This window comes from Astyanax mexicanus, chromosome 14 (assembly GCF_023375975.1).
Source record: "Astyanax mexicanus isolate ESR-SI-001 chromosome 14, AstMex3_surface, whole genome shotgun sequence".
NCBI lineage: Eukaryota > Metazoa > Chordata > Actinopteri > Characiformes > Acestrorhamphidae > Astyanax > Astyanax mexicanus.
In genome coordinates, this window is record NC_064421.1 from 10,600,557 (window position 1) to 10,616,665 (window position 16,109).

The 16,109-nt window shown below is 40.4% G+C and overlaps 1 protein-coding gene across 1 annotated transcript in view; it reads left to right on the forward strand.

The window, feature by feature from the left end:
* LOC103041514 (leucine-rich repeat and fibronectin type-III domain-containing protein 2) overlaps positions 1-16,109 on the forward strand; it is a 282,231-nt gene that overhangs the window by 129,571 nt on the left and 136,551 nt on the right. The window lies entirely within an intron of this gene.

The following is a 16,109-nucleotide window of genomic DNA, read 5'->3' on the forward strand; positions in this document are numbered from 1 at the left end:
CAGTCTCCTTTCAGAGCGGATAAATCCGATTCCAGGTTATGTTCAGTCAGAGAGAGAGATAGAGAGCGCTCAGACAGAAACTTCACTTTAACTACACACTTTGTTTTTACTATGAGTGAATGAGCTACTGAGGTCTGAGGTACATGTGATTTAAGTATGTAAAGACGCGTGACGAGGCCAGAAGAAGAACTCCTGCGAAAAGCGAGCTGACACCCCAGTTTTTAGAATGAGTATATTAGTCTGTCAATACTCAGCAAAAAGTGTGTGTGGTGTGAGGCTCTATTTATGTGGGCGAAAGCAGGTGTGTTCAATATTCTGGTGATTTGCTTCCTGGAGGTGCCGTGTGCAGTGACCATGCATGTGATCGCGAACGGGTGTGATGTCAGTGAGAGGTGCATTCTGGGTAATGTAGTCTAGAGACTGGAGATCGCAGGAAGAGCTGAGTGTGGGAGAGACAGGAGCTCTTTCAGCACCAGGCGTGACAAGAACAGAGAGAACTGGGGAGTGTGCCAGGACCATAAATATGAAATATGCACCGTTATATAAACATTTACTAACTATAACAAGTGAGTTTTACACTGATCTGCCATAAACTTAACATCACAGGGTACCAGTGTTTTATTTGTGTTTTATCTGTGAGTCAAATAAATACATTGGATATTATACGAGGGCTGTCGGATCTTCTTCTATTTTCGGATTATCTGCTGCGGATTCGGCATGTGAGAAGAATTTGGGAGGGCAGCCTGTTTGTTGACTTTTTTGTACCATAATGGACCATAATGGGGATGCAGTATTACAGAATGGAAGTTGTAATTAACCTATTATGGTCTCTTTAACATGTAGTATAATTCCCACCTTCTGGTCCTATGATTTTTCTTTGAGTACATGTTAATCGCTGAGCTACTGAAAGAAGGCCCCAGGCTGATGGTCAGGAACATGAGGTCTGAGCCTCAGGTGTTTACCAGTCTAGCTTGAGTAATCCATAGAACTCTCTGAGCTCCACTACTCAAACACTGCAGTAATAACTGACTTAGCTGTAAAGAAGCTGAGCAGCTTCCCTGTCGGGATAATCTTGATAGCCTTCTGTATGTAAAAATTCATTATAGTGACTGGAATATTTTGATAGGAAAGCTGTTAAAAAAGAATAATATATTTACAGCCCTGGAAAAAAATAAGAGACCACTTAATGGTGATGTTTTTCCTTGATTTTACCAAAGTGAAATAAAATCAAGAGGAAGATGGATGATCACGTGCCATTAAACCAAGCTGAACTGCCCAAAAGCAGTGGGTGAGACTGGTGGAGGAGAACATGCCAAGATGCATAAAAACTGTGATTAAAAAACAGGGTTATTCCACCAAATACGGATTTCTGAACTCTTACAACTTTTTGAATATGAACTTGTTTGCTTTGCATTGTTTGTGGCCTTTTTTGTTATTTAATTATATGTGACTAATTAGATAGAGGAAAGTTTTTTTTTTACTTTATTGTAAACATCTCAGCTTGGTTGTAAGGATTACTGAATAAGAACTTAATTAGCTGTGTATAAAAGAGCGTTATCACACCTGTAGTGGGTTTCTCTGGCCCGGATCAGTTGATGAGTTTGATAACTTGGAGTTTTTCTCCCTCTGTTTGGTTTGGTTTCACACAGGCATAAATCTTAGTGTACCAAAATGTGCACCAATAAACCATGCAAGCACTATTGTCACTTCTGATTGGTCAGAGCTGGCTGGCGCAGAAGCAGGAAAGTAAATATAGTAAGAAGATTCTGGGTCTGTATTTCTGTATTTCTGTGTTGAGATGAACCAGAATGTCTTATTGGTAATTACTATCAAAGAATGTAGCAGTATGGCTCCGAGTGGTTCAGCGGGTTAAGCGCTACCACTGTGATCAGGAGATCGGTGGTACGAATCCTGTTTATGTAGCTTGCCATCGGCTACCGGAGCCCTGAGAGAGCACAATTGACCTTGCTCCCCTTGGCACTCTCTCCCTTCATCACTCCAAAGGGTGATGTGGATCAGCACAAGGCGTCTGTGAGCTGATGTATTGCAACCGAGTCACTGTGCTTTCCTTCGAGCGCGCTGTGATGCTACCTGGTAATGCTGCATCATCAGCAGTTTGAAAAGAGGCAGAGTCTGACTTCACATGTATTGGAGGAGGCATGTGCTAGTCTTCACTCTCCTGATGTTGGGGCGTCACTAGTGATAAGGGGGAGTCCTAATGAGTGGGCTGGGTAATTGACTGTGTAAATTGGGGAAACAAAAGAAGAAAAAAAAAGAATATACCAGGAATACATTTTTGTCTTTAATAGGTTTATATAATTATAGGCGAACGAAATGACAGTTTGCGAAAACGATTGTGTAAAAAATTGTCTTGTAAAGAACAGGAATCTGCTGATTTCTTTGGAAGTGATGTGTACAGTAAATGTGGGCACATATACGGTACAGATCTTTAGGGTTTAAGGGATTAAAGCAGTGATTGAATAGAAGGTCGGAGGCAGCAGTAAAGTGGTCAGACTCGGGTCAGCAGTGCCTCTGTGCCTCTGTGATGGGCACATTTAAGCTTTTGGGACGGAGTGAATAGGGCTTATATAGGGACTGGATTACTCAGTGCACTTCCTTTAAAACGCTCCTGCTGCTACTGCTGGATCACAAATTAACTCTCAACATTGTTCTTTTCAGGACACACCGCCCAGACCACCACCACCACCACCACCACCTCCCTATACTTCATTCTTATACATCCCCACAGATCCGTTAAGTCCATTTGAACTCCATCAGTGGGCCTGCTTAATTGTAGCGCGCTAGGCTAAAGCCGCACAACAATTACTTGATTTTTTAGCTGGAGGAGCGTCAGGGGAACTGCTCCCGCTGAAGCTGAACTCTGTTGTAGCTGATGATGTACGGGCTGTGCTGAACAGTTCTATTCAGACGGGATTACCTCGTGTGCTCTCCTGACAGATGAGTAACCATGGCAATCTGGGCAGCTCTGCAGTGGCCAGAGCCTTTCGTCTTATAGCCCTGGACATGTAACATAACCACCATCAGGAGTAAGAAACAAAGAAAACGGTCTCGAGCCACTGTGTAAACCATTGATTTTGCACAAAATAGTACTGTATTTTAAGAGTGCACTATAAGGCACACTTAACATCCTTTAATTTTCCTAAAAGCGCTGCCTCTATGATCAGGAGATTGCTGGTTTGAATCCTGTTCATGTAGCTTGCCATTGTACATTTGGTCTTGCTCTCTCTGGGTGGGAAGATGGCGTTCTTTTTCCGCACATCACTCTAAAGGGTGATGTCGATCAGCACAAGGCGTCTGTGAGCCGATGTATCGAAACTGAGTCGCTGCGCTTTCCTCCGAGTGCGCTCTGTGATGCTACTCGGCAATGCTACATCAACAGCAGTTGGAAAAGAGGCGGAGTCTGACTTTATATGTATCGGAGGAGGCATGTGCTAGTCTTCACCCTCCTGTTATGAGGAGTCCTAATGAGTGGGTTGGGTAATTGGCCGTGTAAATTGGAGAGAAAATGGAAAAAAAAAATTAAATTAAATTATTTTGACAAGATGTTGTAGTAACAGGAAGTGGTGAAGAGTCCATGGTGAAGAGGCATGAGTAGCACCACACTTTCTGTTTCACATTGCATTGTGGGTTAATAGTGCCCATTGAAACTGTTCTCAAAAATTGAATATTTTGTAGTATACTCAACTTTGACACTTTTAATATAAACTAGTTAGTATTAGTAAAATTACTGTACTACGCTCTCTCTTTAAGCATACAGCCAACAATGCATTCGGTTATGGGTTAACATTAAAACTGTAAAAATCCTCTAGCTATTCTGGAGTTTCTTGTGTATAAAAAAAGTCATGGTTAACAACCCATAAAAATGAAATGTACAGAGTGGGGTAGTTAATGTACTACTGGAATACGCTACTGGAACTTTGCGAGAGAGCTCGCAGAAATGAAATAATGCCCAACATCCTGCCCCCAGGCACAATGGGTAAGTAATGAATACAGATAAATCATGCAATGACTCAGTGGGTTGTTTTTTAGGTCTGGGCATATGCAGATTCTATAGAGCTCAGCAGATCATTAATTCCAATTCTCAGCACATTTATGAGAGACTGTTCTGATAGTGTTTAATATATATTAATGATTTTACAAGCTTTTTCGAGGCAGTCCATTTCCCATTGAGTGGGGCTTGTATTTCAGATTATAGTGGATCGACACTGTGCTTTCCCTGCTATGGTGGAATGCCCAATTCAAGGGTAGACTTCCTGGCTGTTTCTAGAGTATCTGTTTGGCAGGTAGATTATTTGTGTAACTGTGTGTTTGTTCCCATCATCCAAAATAAATAAATAAATAAATAAATAAATAAATAGTGCATTATAGCTAAGTAACACAAATGCAATTATATTCATAAGAAAGATTACGAAAAAAAAAAAGTTACTAAGAACAATAAATTATTACACTTTTGGACTGAATGAGCTACATTTATTGAGCTACACCTCTTATCATGGCGTTGTAGAGGTTCCTAATGGTGTCTAATCCATCCCACGCTCAGGGCTCTAGAGTGCGACCAATTTTTATATTTCAACCTGACTCAGAATCTGACGAGGCGTGTTTTAAGCATAATTAATTAAGAAAACAGTGATTAATTTAGCTCGGGAATACAGTTAGCATTGCTAGTTAGCCGTTAGCCATCTTCAGTAAAATCTGCAGTCTGTTAGCCTAGCTAGCATTTGGCCGTCAGCTCAATTACAGCTACAATCCACATCAAATACTGAACAACAGATCCTAACCACTCTAACCAGCACTAAGAAGACAGTATGTTATTAAAAAAACAGTGATTAAATCAGCTAGGAAATTAGCAATTAGCCGGCTAGCCGTTAGCCATTGCAGCTAATCTACTATCCGCTATGTGTCATAAAAAAAGTAATCAGATCAGCTTGCAGACTTTTTCTTGTAAACCAAGAAAAAAAATTGACTTTACTAAGTATACTTTTAATAAAAATATGGTCAAATATCTTAATTCTCTTAATAGTTGCATCTAGTTTTAAGTGTTTTAAGCAGGGCTGGTATAGATTACACCTACAGTGCAACACATTTTTAACTATTAATGTAAAAATTACATTACATTACATTACATTTGGCAGACGCTTTTGTCCAAAGCGACTTACAATAGTACAAAAAGTAATAGAAGTTTAAAGGTAAAAACATCTTTAGATAGGGCTTAGAGGAGATCAAAGGGAAATAATAGGATAGAGGAGTGAAGGAGGGGAAGAAGGAAATGAGGTTAAAAGTAGTTAGGTTAGTTAGTTAGAGGTGTTAGGAGAGTAAGTACTCTTTGTAGAGCTCTGTCTTCAGGAGTTTATTAAAGATAGAGAGAGATTCTCCTGATCTGGTAGTAGAAGGTAGTTAGTTAGAGGTGTTAGGAGAGTAAGTGCTCTTTGTAGAGCTCTGTCTTCAGGAGTTTATTAAAGACAGTGAGAGATTCTCCTGATCTGGTAGTAGAAGGTAGTTAGTTAGAGGTGTTAGGAGAGTAAGTGCTTTGAGGAGCTCTGTCTTCAGGAGTTTATTAAAGATAGCGAGAGATTCTCCTGATCTGGTAGTAGAAGGTAGTTAGTTAGAGGTGTTAGGAGAGTAAGTGCTCTTTGAAGAGCTCTGTCTTCAGGAGTTTATTAAAGAGATTTTATTAAAGAGTTTATTGCGAGATTCTCCTGATCTGGTAGTGGAAGGTAGTTTGTTCCACCATTGGGGAACTCTGAATGAGAACAGACTGGATTTGTGGGCTTTGTGTGAATGTGTGTTTGGTAAAGCGAGGCGATGTTCATTGAAGGAGTGCAGCGGCTGGGGGGGGGGGGTAGCTATCAAGAAGCTATCATCACCTTGTAGGCGATTGTCTAAGACTCCATTAGGAACCTCTACAACCTCTACTGTATAACTCCATTCTAAGACGTTTAGAATGTTGTGTTACACAGGAATTCACACTCTGACGCTTCCTTCTGGGTGCAACAATGTTTTGCTGATTAAAGCATATAAGAGAATATCTTGGTGTAGAAAAAAATATTATATTTTCGGATATATTATCCGTCAGAAACACACTCCGAGAGGTACCATTTCACTGTTTTGCGTCGCAAATCAACTGTGATTGTCACATAAAGAAAGCATGTCTGGAAATAAAGAATGAAGCGAGGGAAGCCCAGCAATTTAGCACACTGCCTTGAAGCTCTAATTGTTTCATTTCAATTAAGTACCTGTCTCTTGTATCCAGACTGTTGGCTCGGACGCCTACAGCAGAGTATCACAGGAGCAGCTGTGTGTTTCCCCCATTGTGCAGCCGCCTGAAAAGACATTTGCAGACCGAGGTCCATTCTTTTCTCTTCTGCTTTATTTATTTTTTTTTGCCCACAGAGCCACTGAAGCTGTTTTCAGATGTAAATGATGCCATGTCTGGGGGATTATGGGATGTGGTGTAGGAGGTCAGAGTCTTTACGGGAAATGGCTCCCCGTGGTATCAGCATTCTCTACATCTCAGGTCAATGAAATCCAACACCGCCAAATGATGTTCGAAAACATAATGCATGCATCGCCATGCTGTTCGCACATTCACTTCCAAACCGCATATATACACACACACACACACACACACATTCTACCTAATCTCGCTCAGATTTCACAGATATTCTCCTTTGTGGATGTTCTGGTGCTTCACCCCTTCCAGGCTGTGGAAGGTGCGAAGAGAAAATTAACACAATTAACCTTTTAAAGGAGCGTAAGTCGAGATTCCAGAAACGCCACCTCCAGAGTTTAAGAGCCAGTGAACACAACAACACTGAAATCAGCCTTTTTTCTTTTCTTATCTTTTTTTTTTTTTTTTTAGACCTGCCTTCTGTTCCCATGCTTTGAAAACATAGCATGTCTTAAAAATCTCTTATCATCTAATAATGTGCAGCCATAAACTCTGTATAGCTGGAGAGAGCATCTTCTCTCAAAAGTGAAGCCACCACAGGTCGGGCGCCCCCTGCTGTTCGGTTGCAGAAAGCTGTGTAACCCCACCCATCCCCATAGGTTTCAATGGCAAAACAGACAACTTTCAATCACGTTTTTCCCCCCCAATATACTGTAATTCTACCTCCATTGTTTTAAAGCAACAGTTAGTGTAACCTCTGCTTATATTGTTACATTTTATATCCCCACAGAATTTGTTTTTTAAAACGTTATTCAGCTCTATTTAAAAAGGTGTGGTTATTGTAAAAGGGCTGGGTTACACCTAGCCGGGGCGGGACCATAGACTGTGTGAGCTCTGTGGAGGCAGCCCTCAGGGGCGGGGTTATTTAAATGAGTAGGCTGTCTCTCCACAGTCTTTCTCCCTCCACTGGTCTCTACTGCACAGACTCGGGTTTCAACATCGCCAACATGGTGGAAGATTTTGGCTTCATTTTTATTAAATGAATGGGAACGGCGACACGGCGTCCATCTTTTTTTTTACAGTCTCTGTGTGCAGCTGGGTTTTGCCAGAGTGAGCATCGAACATCTGTGTCTGAAGTTTCTGATGTTGTTAGCATTGTATTCTGACATTTAGCCTTTTGGTAGTGAAATTAAAACACAATACAAATAAAAGACAAATTTAGCTGCCAATGATTTGCTGCTGTGTCAATAGTTGTTATAATCAATTAGTTAGTCCCATTAGTTTATCAGTCACTACCTGTGTTAGTGGTAAGCATTGTCAACTGCAGCCAAGTCTTTGTTACTGAGCTCTGAGTTACTGAATAATGAAGATATAAACGGACATATCAGATCTCATAGAAAAGAAACTAGTATTGTGTCCCATGACTTTTGCCATGTCCCTTGGAAGGGATTTTAGTGCCTTGCCTGTTCACATGGGCAATTCTAGCCAGACACTGCCAGTCAAAATCATTATCACCCCCTGCACTGTCTACTCTGTGTGGTAATGCCTTTGTATTTCCAGTGCACACATGAAACTGTGGATCAATAACAGTTAAATGTCTGCAAAAAGTTTTATTTATGTATTTTATGTATTTATGTATGTATTTATTGCCCTCCAAACACACACACAAACATCCATCTACTGTATACACTGATATGGCTGCTAAAATAGGTATTGCTTTATTATATACTACATTTTGCACAGTTAAGAATTAATACAAAAAAGGAAAGGAAGAGAATATCAACAGCTAATGCTTTTTTAACAGCCGAGGACCTGGAATCTGTAAAACTCCTGGCAGAACAGCAATTATAACATATTCTACTAAGAGAGTTTAGAGATATACTCACTCTACAATGTGAAAAAGAGCATTATGCCACAGTAAACCTGGCAAACGAGCTGCAAAAAGAGAGGGAAAAATAGATTTTAGAGTCATAAAAGGGTTCTCATTTATTTAACCCTTGTGTGGTGTTCGGGGCTGTGGGACCCGTTTTCATTTTTCATCAAATGATACTAAACAAATATTTTTTTCTAACACAATCTCATTGGCACTGAAGTTTGTGTTAAAGTTTGGATGAAGGGGATTGGTGTGGTCCTGCTCTTGTAATAATTTGTCTCATGAGTTTTTGTAGACGTCTGAGTACTTGGCAGTTGAGGCACGGACCATGAACATAGTTCGCTATGCTTCTGGATTCTTGTCGAGCCAGTATCAGATGGTAGTGGTTGCTGTGTTCTGCTCACGCAACTTATAATGTGATTTATTGTGTGTGATTGTGCTTAGGTAAGTGTGTTGTTGCCATAGTTAAAGGAAGTGAGCTTAGATTAAGGAGGGATTCTATGTGTTCATAGGTTATTTTTTGGTAGGTCTGTTACTTGGCAGTTGAGGCAATGGACCATGAACATAGTGTTAGGCTGTGCTTCTGGATTCTTGTCGAGCCAGTATCAGATTGTGGTGGTTTTGCTATTGTTGTTAGTTGAGTGAGTAGTAGATCCTGGCTGAGCCCTATGCATAACCCCAGCTGTTAGGTGCAGGATTTGTCAATTTCCTGTATTATATTACTTGGCATTGGCTCATTTTTTGTGAAAAACATATATCAAAACACATTTTCGATAAACACACACTGTACACCCCCCCACACACACATTTATATTACATACAGTATGTTTGGCCAAGGGCTAATAAACATTGCTTCATTTGTAAATTTGAAACTAAACAAATTTTCTACTCATATCTTGAGTTTTATTCATTTTCTTTTACATTTTATTAAAAAAACTAATAAAAAAAGAGTAGCACTTTTTGAAAGAAATGTAACATAAGAAAGGTAAAGGGCAAATATTAAGCATGTAAGCTGTTTATACTACCTGTAATTTAGGTGAAGCAAGCATGTGTAAAGCATTTTAATGTAAAATTGCTTAATTTTGCTGAATTAAATACAAGTAACAAAGTAAACGAGTAACAAAAATATGAACACCACACAAGGGTTAAAAAAAGCAAAAGCACACCAGGGCACACCTGTTCTGGTTAGTCGGTGTGAGTAAGCAGATTCAGTAGAGCCAGTAAAGCTAATGAGGAGGGTTCAGTTTGGCCTGGTGTGAGAGAGAGAGAGAGAGAGAGAGAGAGAGAGAGAGAGAGATTTAATTTGCTTTGTAGGGATCAGGCTCGTGTGACCGAAATTCGGCTATTGACATTGGCTGCTCCGAGAGAGAGTGTGTGTGTGTGTGGAGAGAAAATGAGTGAAACAGAGTGAATGGTGTGAAATTAACTTGAGTGGGACTTCAGTCGAGGCAGGAAATGTAAAATTTCCCCATAGCCGAGCACTTTGAGCCCCGCAAAGACGTGCTGTACTTTGTTTGGAGCTTTGATGTGAACAGCATCTCAACCTAGACGGCGTAGTATAGGATGTACATAGCGCTTACTCCAAATTTTAAATCAAAATCAAAGTGTGTGAAGCTACAGATTCGTAAAATTAACAAAAAAAAAAAAAAAACACACACACACACAGTGTTCCTCTGAAGATCATGCTGTGTGACTGGAGCTGTGGTGCTTGATCATGGGGATTGCTAACTGCTTTAGATGGGAGATTCATCTTCAATTTTTGGCGAGCGCTTCTCAGTGATAAGAGAACGTAGGAACAGTTATAGCCATATTTTATCGATCTATATAGCGCACCAGTCAACACACATTATGAGGGTGTGTCAGTAAGTCTTTTGTATCTTAAGGGCACAAAAATACACCAGAATGCACAGCTTGAAACATGCAAAAGGCATGTACTAACTCTCTTGTGTCATTAATCATAGCTGTGTTTTGGGCGCAACGTGAAATAAACCATTCCCTTTAAGAGGCAGGTGCACTCTAACTTTGGCGCATTGGGATCTTAACAGTGTGTATCAGTCCTGTCGTTGACTAAAGACTGCATTTCCCAGAATGCACACGGCTCTAAATTCTCAGACATGCCGGTCATATGGCGTTTTGGAGTTCTGTCTCACCTGAATGTTCCAACTGTCATTTCCTCCTGTCTCCCTTTGTATAAATACCCCCTGTTTCTGTTTTCATTATTTGTACTCATTTGTACTTTCTATTTCCATGTAACTTTGGCAAGTTTTAACACTTTGCTAATAAACTTTGTTAAACTACCTGCGCACAGCGTGCAAATTACACAATGATAATTAGGGGTCAAGTACTTCTTTGGGGTATAAATGGAAACCAGTATAGTGAAGGCACATGCTTCACTAAACTGAAGTCTTACAAATGTCTTGCTTCCTTACTGTAATGTCTCCAGCGCGTAAAAGATATGTTCATTACATCAGCTAATGTAGCACTTTATAGTCATAAATAATATATTATACAGCAAAATCCCCAGTTAATACCTCAAAAACACACACAATGCTACTGACTGCTATTTTTCATCAGCTTTCCCTTCATTACTTTTAATTCATATTCTACAGGATCTCTCCCACAGGAATCATTTGCTATTTAATTCTAAATAAATAGGAAATGACAATGTAACTGAAAAAAAAAATCCCTGTAGATAAGGATTTTGTCCCCCATCTCTTCCACATGAGAGTTTTGGCACTTGGACTACGATATTAAATGATAAGGGGAGATGCAGGAATGCATTTATGTAGCTTGGCTAATGCCTTTTAAAAATCATGGCTATTGATCATTTTCAAAGTAGCCTAATAAAAACATAGAAAATAAGTCTTACCTTAAATGTAATATGTAATACACCAGTTTACTATAAAATTAGTCATCTGAGTAACTAATTCCTCACTAGGTCTACTTACTGCAGCGTAGGAAGCTTTTAGTTTCTTTTTCACATTTCCCTTCCGCCTTAAAGCACATTTCCATTCCACCTTAACAGTTTCTCTGCATTAAAACAACATTTCTCTACATTAAAACACAGGACCATTTTAAGACTGTAGTAGCTTGCGTACCTTAACTTAGACATAGGCCACTTGCCCAATAATGATCCAGGTAGGGGAACAAGATGAATGATAATTAACATGGAATAATGGTATGATCCATTTTAGGGGGGCTTAAAATCGTATCACAGTATTCTTCCAGGCACAGATACTGCATTTTTTTTAGTATTTAAAAACTATTGTTTTTACCCTATTAGGGGGGTTGAATACTTAATTGCGCCTCAGCAGCAGATAATGACTTGTGCCTTCATGCTATGAAGGTACGCCAGGAGTTAATTTAAGGGAACAGCAATGCTATTTTATTATTTACTATGTTTATTGTTGAGTTAAAAAAATGTATTTGCGATTCGAATAAAATTCTGCTTAGTTCTTGATAATGGAAATGGCTAATTGGATCACCTTCCCATTATTTTCATTCCTGATGACTTGTGTAATTGAGCAGCGTGAAGCGCTAACAAGCACTGTGGCTAACCTCAGCATTGTTAACCTCCACTTTCATCAATTTTATCACCTCCAGTCAGATTCCCACACGTTTTTCATGTTTTTCCATTCTTCTACTCAAGGGCTTGTGTTGAGCCGGTATTGGGAACTCAGCGGATACTACAGAGAAAACATCCACCTGGGAATTTTTCACCTGTTTCCTTAATTGCTGCCGTGGCAACAGAGAGATGTAGGTGGTGGAGTTGGTTCTCTGGCGACATGTCAGCGCGTCTGATGCCCTCAGGCCAGATGACGCAAATAACTCTGCTTTCTCTATAGTGGTGTCATCCCACCTTGTTAGTGAGCACTCGCGTTCCTGCCACCTGGTCTGCTCCTGTAGTTCCAGCCTGACCAGCGGACACTGAAATGGGTTTTCTACCCAGTGAGTGCTCACGCAGGGAGGCAGCAGTTTCGGTGGCATCCGATTTGTCGGAGGCGAGATGTTTCTCGAGGATGATGTGCTGCCATTTAACTGAGCTTTGTGTAAACAGGAGCCAGATATCTGCATATTTCACAATTTCAAAATATAGTGTCCATACTAGGGCTGCATTATATTAGAAAGAAGAAAACCTGGCATTGTGATATACTGTATTTTTGTTCTACAACATACACTGAGCAACACTGATCAACATTATGACCGCCTCCTTGTTTCTACACCTATTATCCATTATCCACAGAGGTGCTGCTGGAGTTTTTAAACACTGTGTCCGGTCACTCATAATAGAATCTTCTTTCTAGCAAATCCACCATGTAGATGTAAAGTCAAGAGTCACGATGTATCTTTTAAGCGTTGTCATCAAACACCTCATGTTGCAGTGTTTTGCTGCTTGACACAAGAAATAGATACACAGCGCTGTGTCTGTGTGAGTGACAGGCTGTTGCACTGTTGCTGTTGCACATTTGATGACCAATTAATACAGAAATCCAAGTAATCCCAAAGGGTTCACATACTTTTTCTTGCAACTTTACATAGAACCATGCTACATTTTACCCTGAACTTTTTTTTAGGTTGGTAGGCTTCTCAGAACAGGGCTGTTGTTGAGTTGCACAGAGCTGAAGAAGCTGTATTGTGTAGTGCAGACTATAGCTATTTATGGATTTTTTTTAGATGTACTCTAACTTTTAAATTATTGTGCAGTCAGCCATGTGTCATATGTCAGAGCATAGGGCTTGTCTAAGATGCCTTATGCTATATTTAGGCGGCTATGCTGCGGTGCTTAAATTGCTTTGATGTCAAAAACCATGTTTTTGCCCCTATCTGATTTTTGCACAATGGCTAAAGCTTCCCTCAGGAAAGTGCTGAATCTGTTACCTCTGGATCGAGCCAAATAGGAGATCTGCACGTACCATATAGGCTGAATTAGCTTAAAGTGGGGCTTTTTTTTTTTTTTTTTTTTTTTTTTGCATTTTAGACGTGTGGAATATGTTATGATGTGAAGCATCATTGAGAAACCCTCAGGATGTGTCCTAATCAGACCAGACGAGAAAATGAATGCAGATTTCACACTTAAAACGCAACGAAAGAGTAGACATGCACTACTGCATGTTTAAATGTTTGAGGACTGTGTTTAGCCCTCCTCCTTGCTGACACAGATGTGCACATAAACATGGACCTATTGGCACCATGCCAGTTATTGCAGATACATTCTAGAGAGGTATAAATCCACCAGCATTGATCTGTGGAGCAGTGGAACCAACTGTGTTCTCTGGGATGATGGATTTGCTGAGTCAGTGATGTGTTGGGTTGGAGTTCATCCAACATCCTGACCACACTGATGCTCATGTCACTTTGAACACAATCAAATCCTCGCAATTCTCAAGAATCAACTAGAAAGTTTTCCCACTAGAGAGTAGAGACAGTTACTCTAGCAAAGTTGAATGAACTTTTTTAAAAATCTTAATTTTTAAAGAAACAGCAAATTAGTATTGGTGTCCCAATACTTTTGTCCACATTTCCTAAAGCAACTCAGCAGAAAATGTAGTGTGATGAACTTTAGTATAATAGGTGTCTAAATGCTAGGCCCCTGGCCTTTTATTGTTACTAGCATTTTACATGTACTGATTCCGGTTTGAAGGTTATAAAAGATTGAATAATTGACAATTCATGTAATTTCTTTTTTGTTTGCCTGCACTTACAGCATGGTTTAAACCTATTGTTTTATTAACTATGTTGTGTAGGAAGATCAGATCAGCAGTTTCCTCTGCTAAGATGTGCAAAGCACCACACTATTAAGATAGCAACATGCCAAAGTCAGAGCTCACCTGGCTCTTAAAGGAATGGCAAGTAGAACGCTAATTGGTTTATGCCTTTTTCACATTTCAAGCTGTGAAAGGTGTATTTTTTTGCACCCTCAAGATACCAAAGACACACCGACACACCCTAAATCCTAATGCGTAATTGACCGGGATCTAATAATACAACACTGCTATCCAGAAGACTGAGTTTAAACACAACACAAAATAAACCACTGACTTACACTAATCTTTACATGTATACTAATTAAAAACTAATACTTTGTTTAAACAAAACCTATACAGTATTAAAAAATATATATTTTGCGGTATTGATACAATATATTGATATCTTCTTATACCCCTTATCACAGCAAGGTTTAGAACCAGTGTTCCTCAGATCATGATGATAGCACCTTAGTCGACTAATTTATTACTCACTTATAGTCCGTAGTGATTCACACACCAATTCCACCAGACACAGCGCTGTATTACACTGCCTGGCCAAAAAAACAAAAAAGTCACACACGCCTCTAGCTTTGATTGCAGCACACGTTTGTTTCACGATTTATTTCAATCCAGTGTTGCTTTAATTTTTCACCAAGACCTTGCAGCAGCATTGATGATGGTAGAGTCTGACCGCTGCACAAAGCAGCTCTTCTCCATCCAGCACATCCCAAAGATTCTCAATGAGGTTAAGGTCTTGGAATATGGCCGTGCCATCAGGGAAGAAAAAATCCATTGATGGAATAACCTGGTCTATATTCAGTATATTCAGGTAGTCAGCTGACCTCATTCTTTCAGCACATACTGTTGCTGAACCTAGACCTGCAGACCAACTGCAGCATCAACCAACCCCACATCATTTACTTACTTAAATCCAGGTGGCCAGCAAGTGTACTACTGCAAAGAAAGCATTGAGAAACACTGAATTTGATGCATCAACACTTTCATCAACCGCAGAGAGTGAATTTGACTAAAAGTGTAAAATAAATAATTTAAAACTTGTCGTAACCAAGTTGCGAGTAGCATCTCCTGATTGGCGTTTTGATTTTGAGTGCTTACCCAGTTTTCTGCACTACTTCTCAGCTCAGTTCTAGAGTGAATTCTGCGTGAATTTCCATAATCTAACACACCTGCCTCGAATATTCAGGCGCTCGTGAAGACCTTGATTAGGCAGATCTCTTGTGTGGTATTAAGGCTGGAATTGATATTCAGTGTGCTCCTAACAGCGTTTCATCAGGTGTGTCGTGGAGCTGAACTCGGCGGGAGGGCGGAACTCCAGCGGCAGCTTTGGGCACGGTTCCTCGGCAAGCTCTCAAAGTCTGCTCATTTCCATGAGCTGCGAAAAAGACGGGAGGGATTTCTGTATCTAATTCTCCAACATCTGCTGGGAGGAACTGATCGGATGGACGTGGAGGTGACGGAAGTCAGAGTAGGTTGGAATGTGCTGGCCTTTAAAAATGTCACCCTTTAAATAGCCTGGAATCTGACCTTCTTCGTAGAGGAACATGGATGGCGCTTATTTCCACATGTGTATACGGAGGAGGAGGAAGTTGAGAAAGGAAAGAAGAAATCTTAAATATACCATAGAACATGTGTTTCAGATGTATGGGTTGATGTGTAAATGAGTAGGTATGTACAGTAAGTAAGTGTGGGTGGGGTTAAAATGTTCCTATAGATGGCGCCGAGTGGTCCAGCAGTCCAGCAGAGGTCGCAGGTTCGAACCCCAGCTCATGCAGCTTTGCCATCAAGCTGCCGGCGTCAGAGGGAGCAAAAATTGGCCCTGCTCCCTCTGGGTGGGTAGATGGCGCTCTCTCCCCACATCACTCCTAGGGTAATGTCTGCAGCACAGGGCGTCTGTGAGCTGATGTACCGGAGCCGAGCTGCTGTGCTTTCCTCCGAGTGCGCTGGCTGCTCGGCAATGCTGCATCAGCAGCAGCTCAAAAAGAAGCGGTGGCTGACTTTACATGTATCGGAGGAAGCATGTGTTAGTCTTCGCCCTCCTGGTGTGTTGTGGCATCACTAG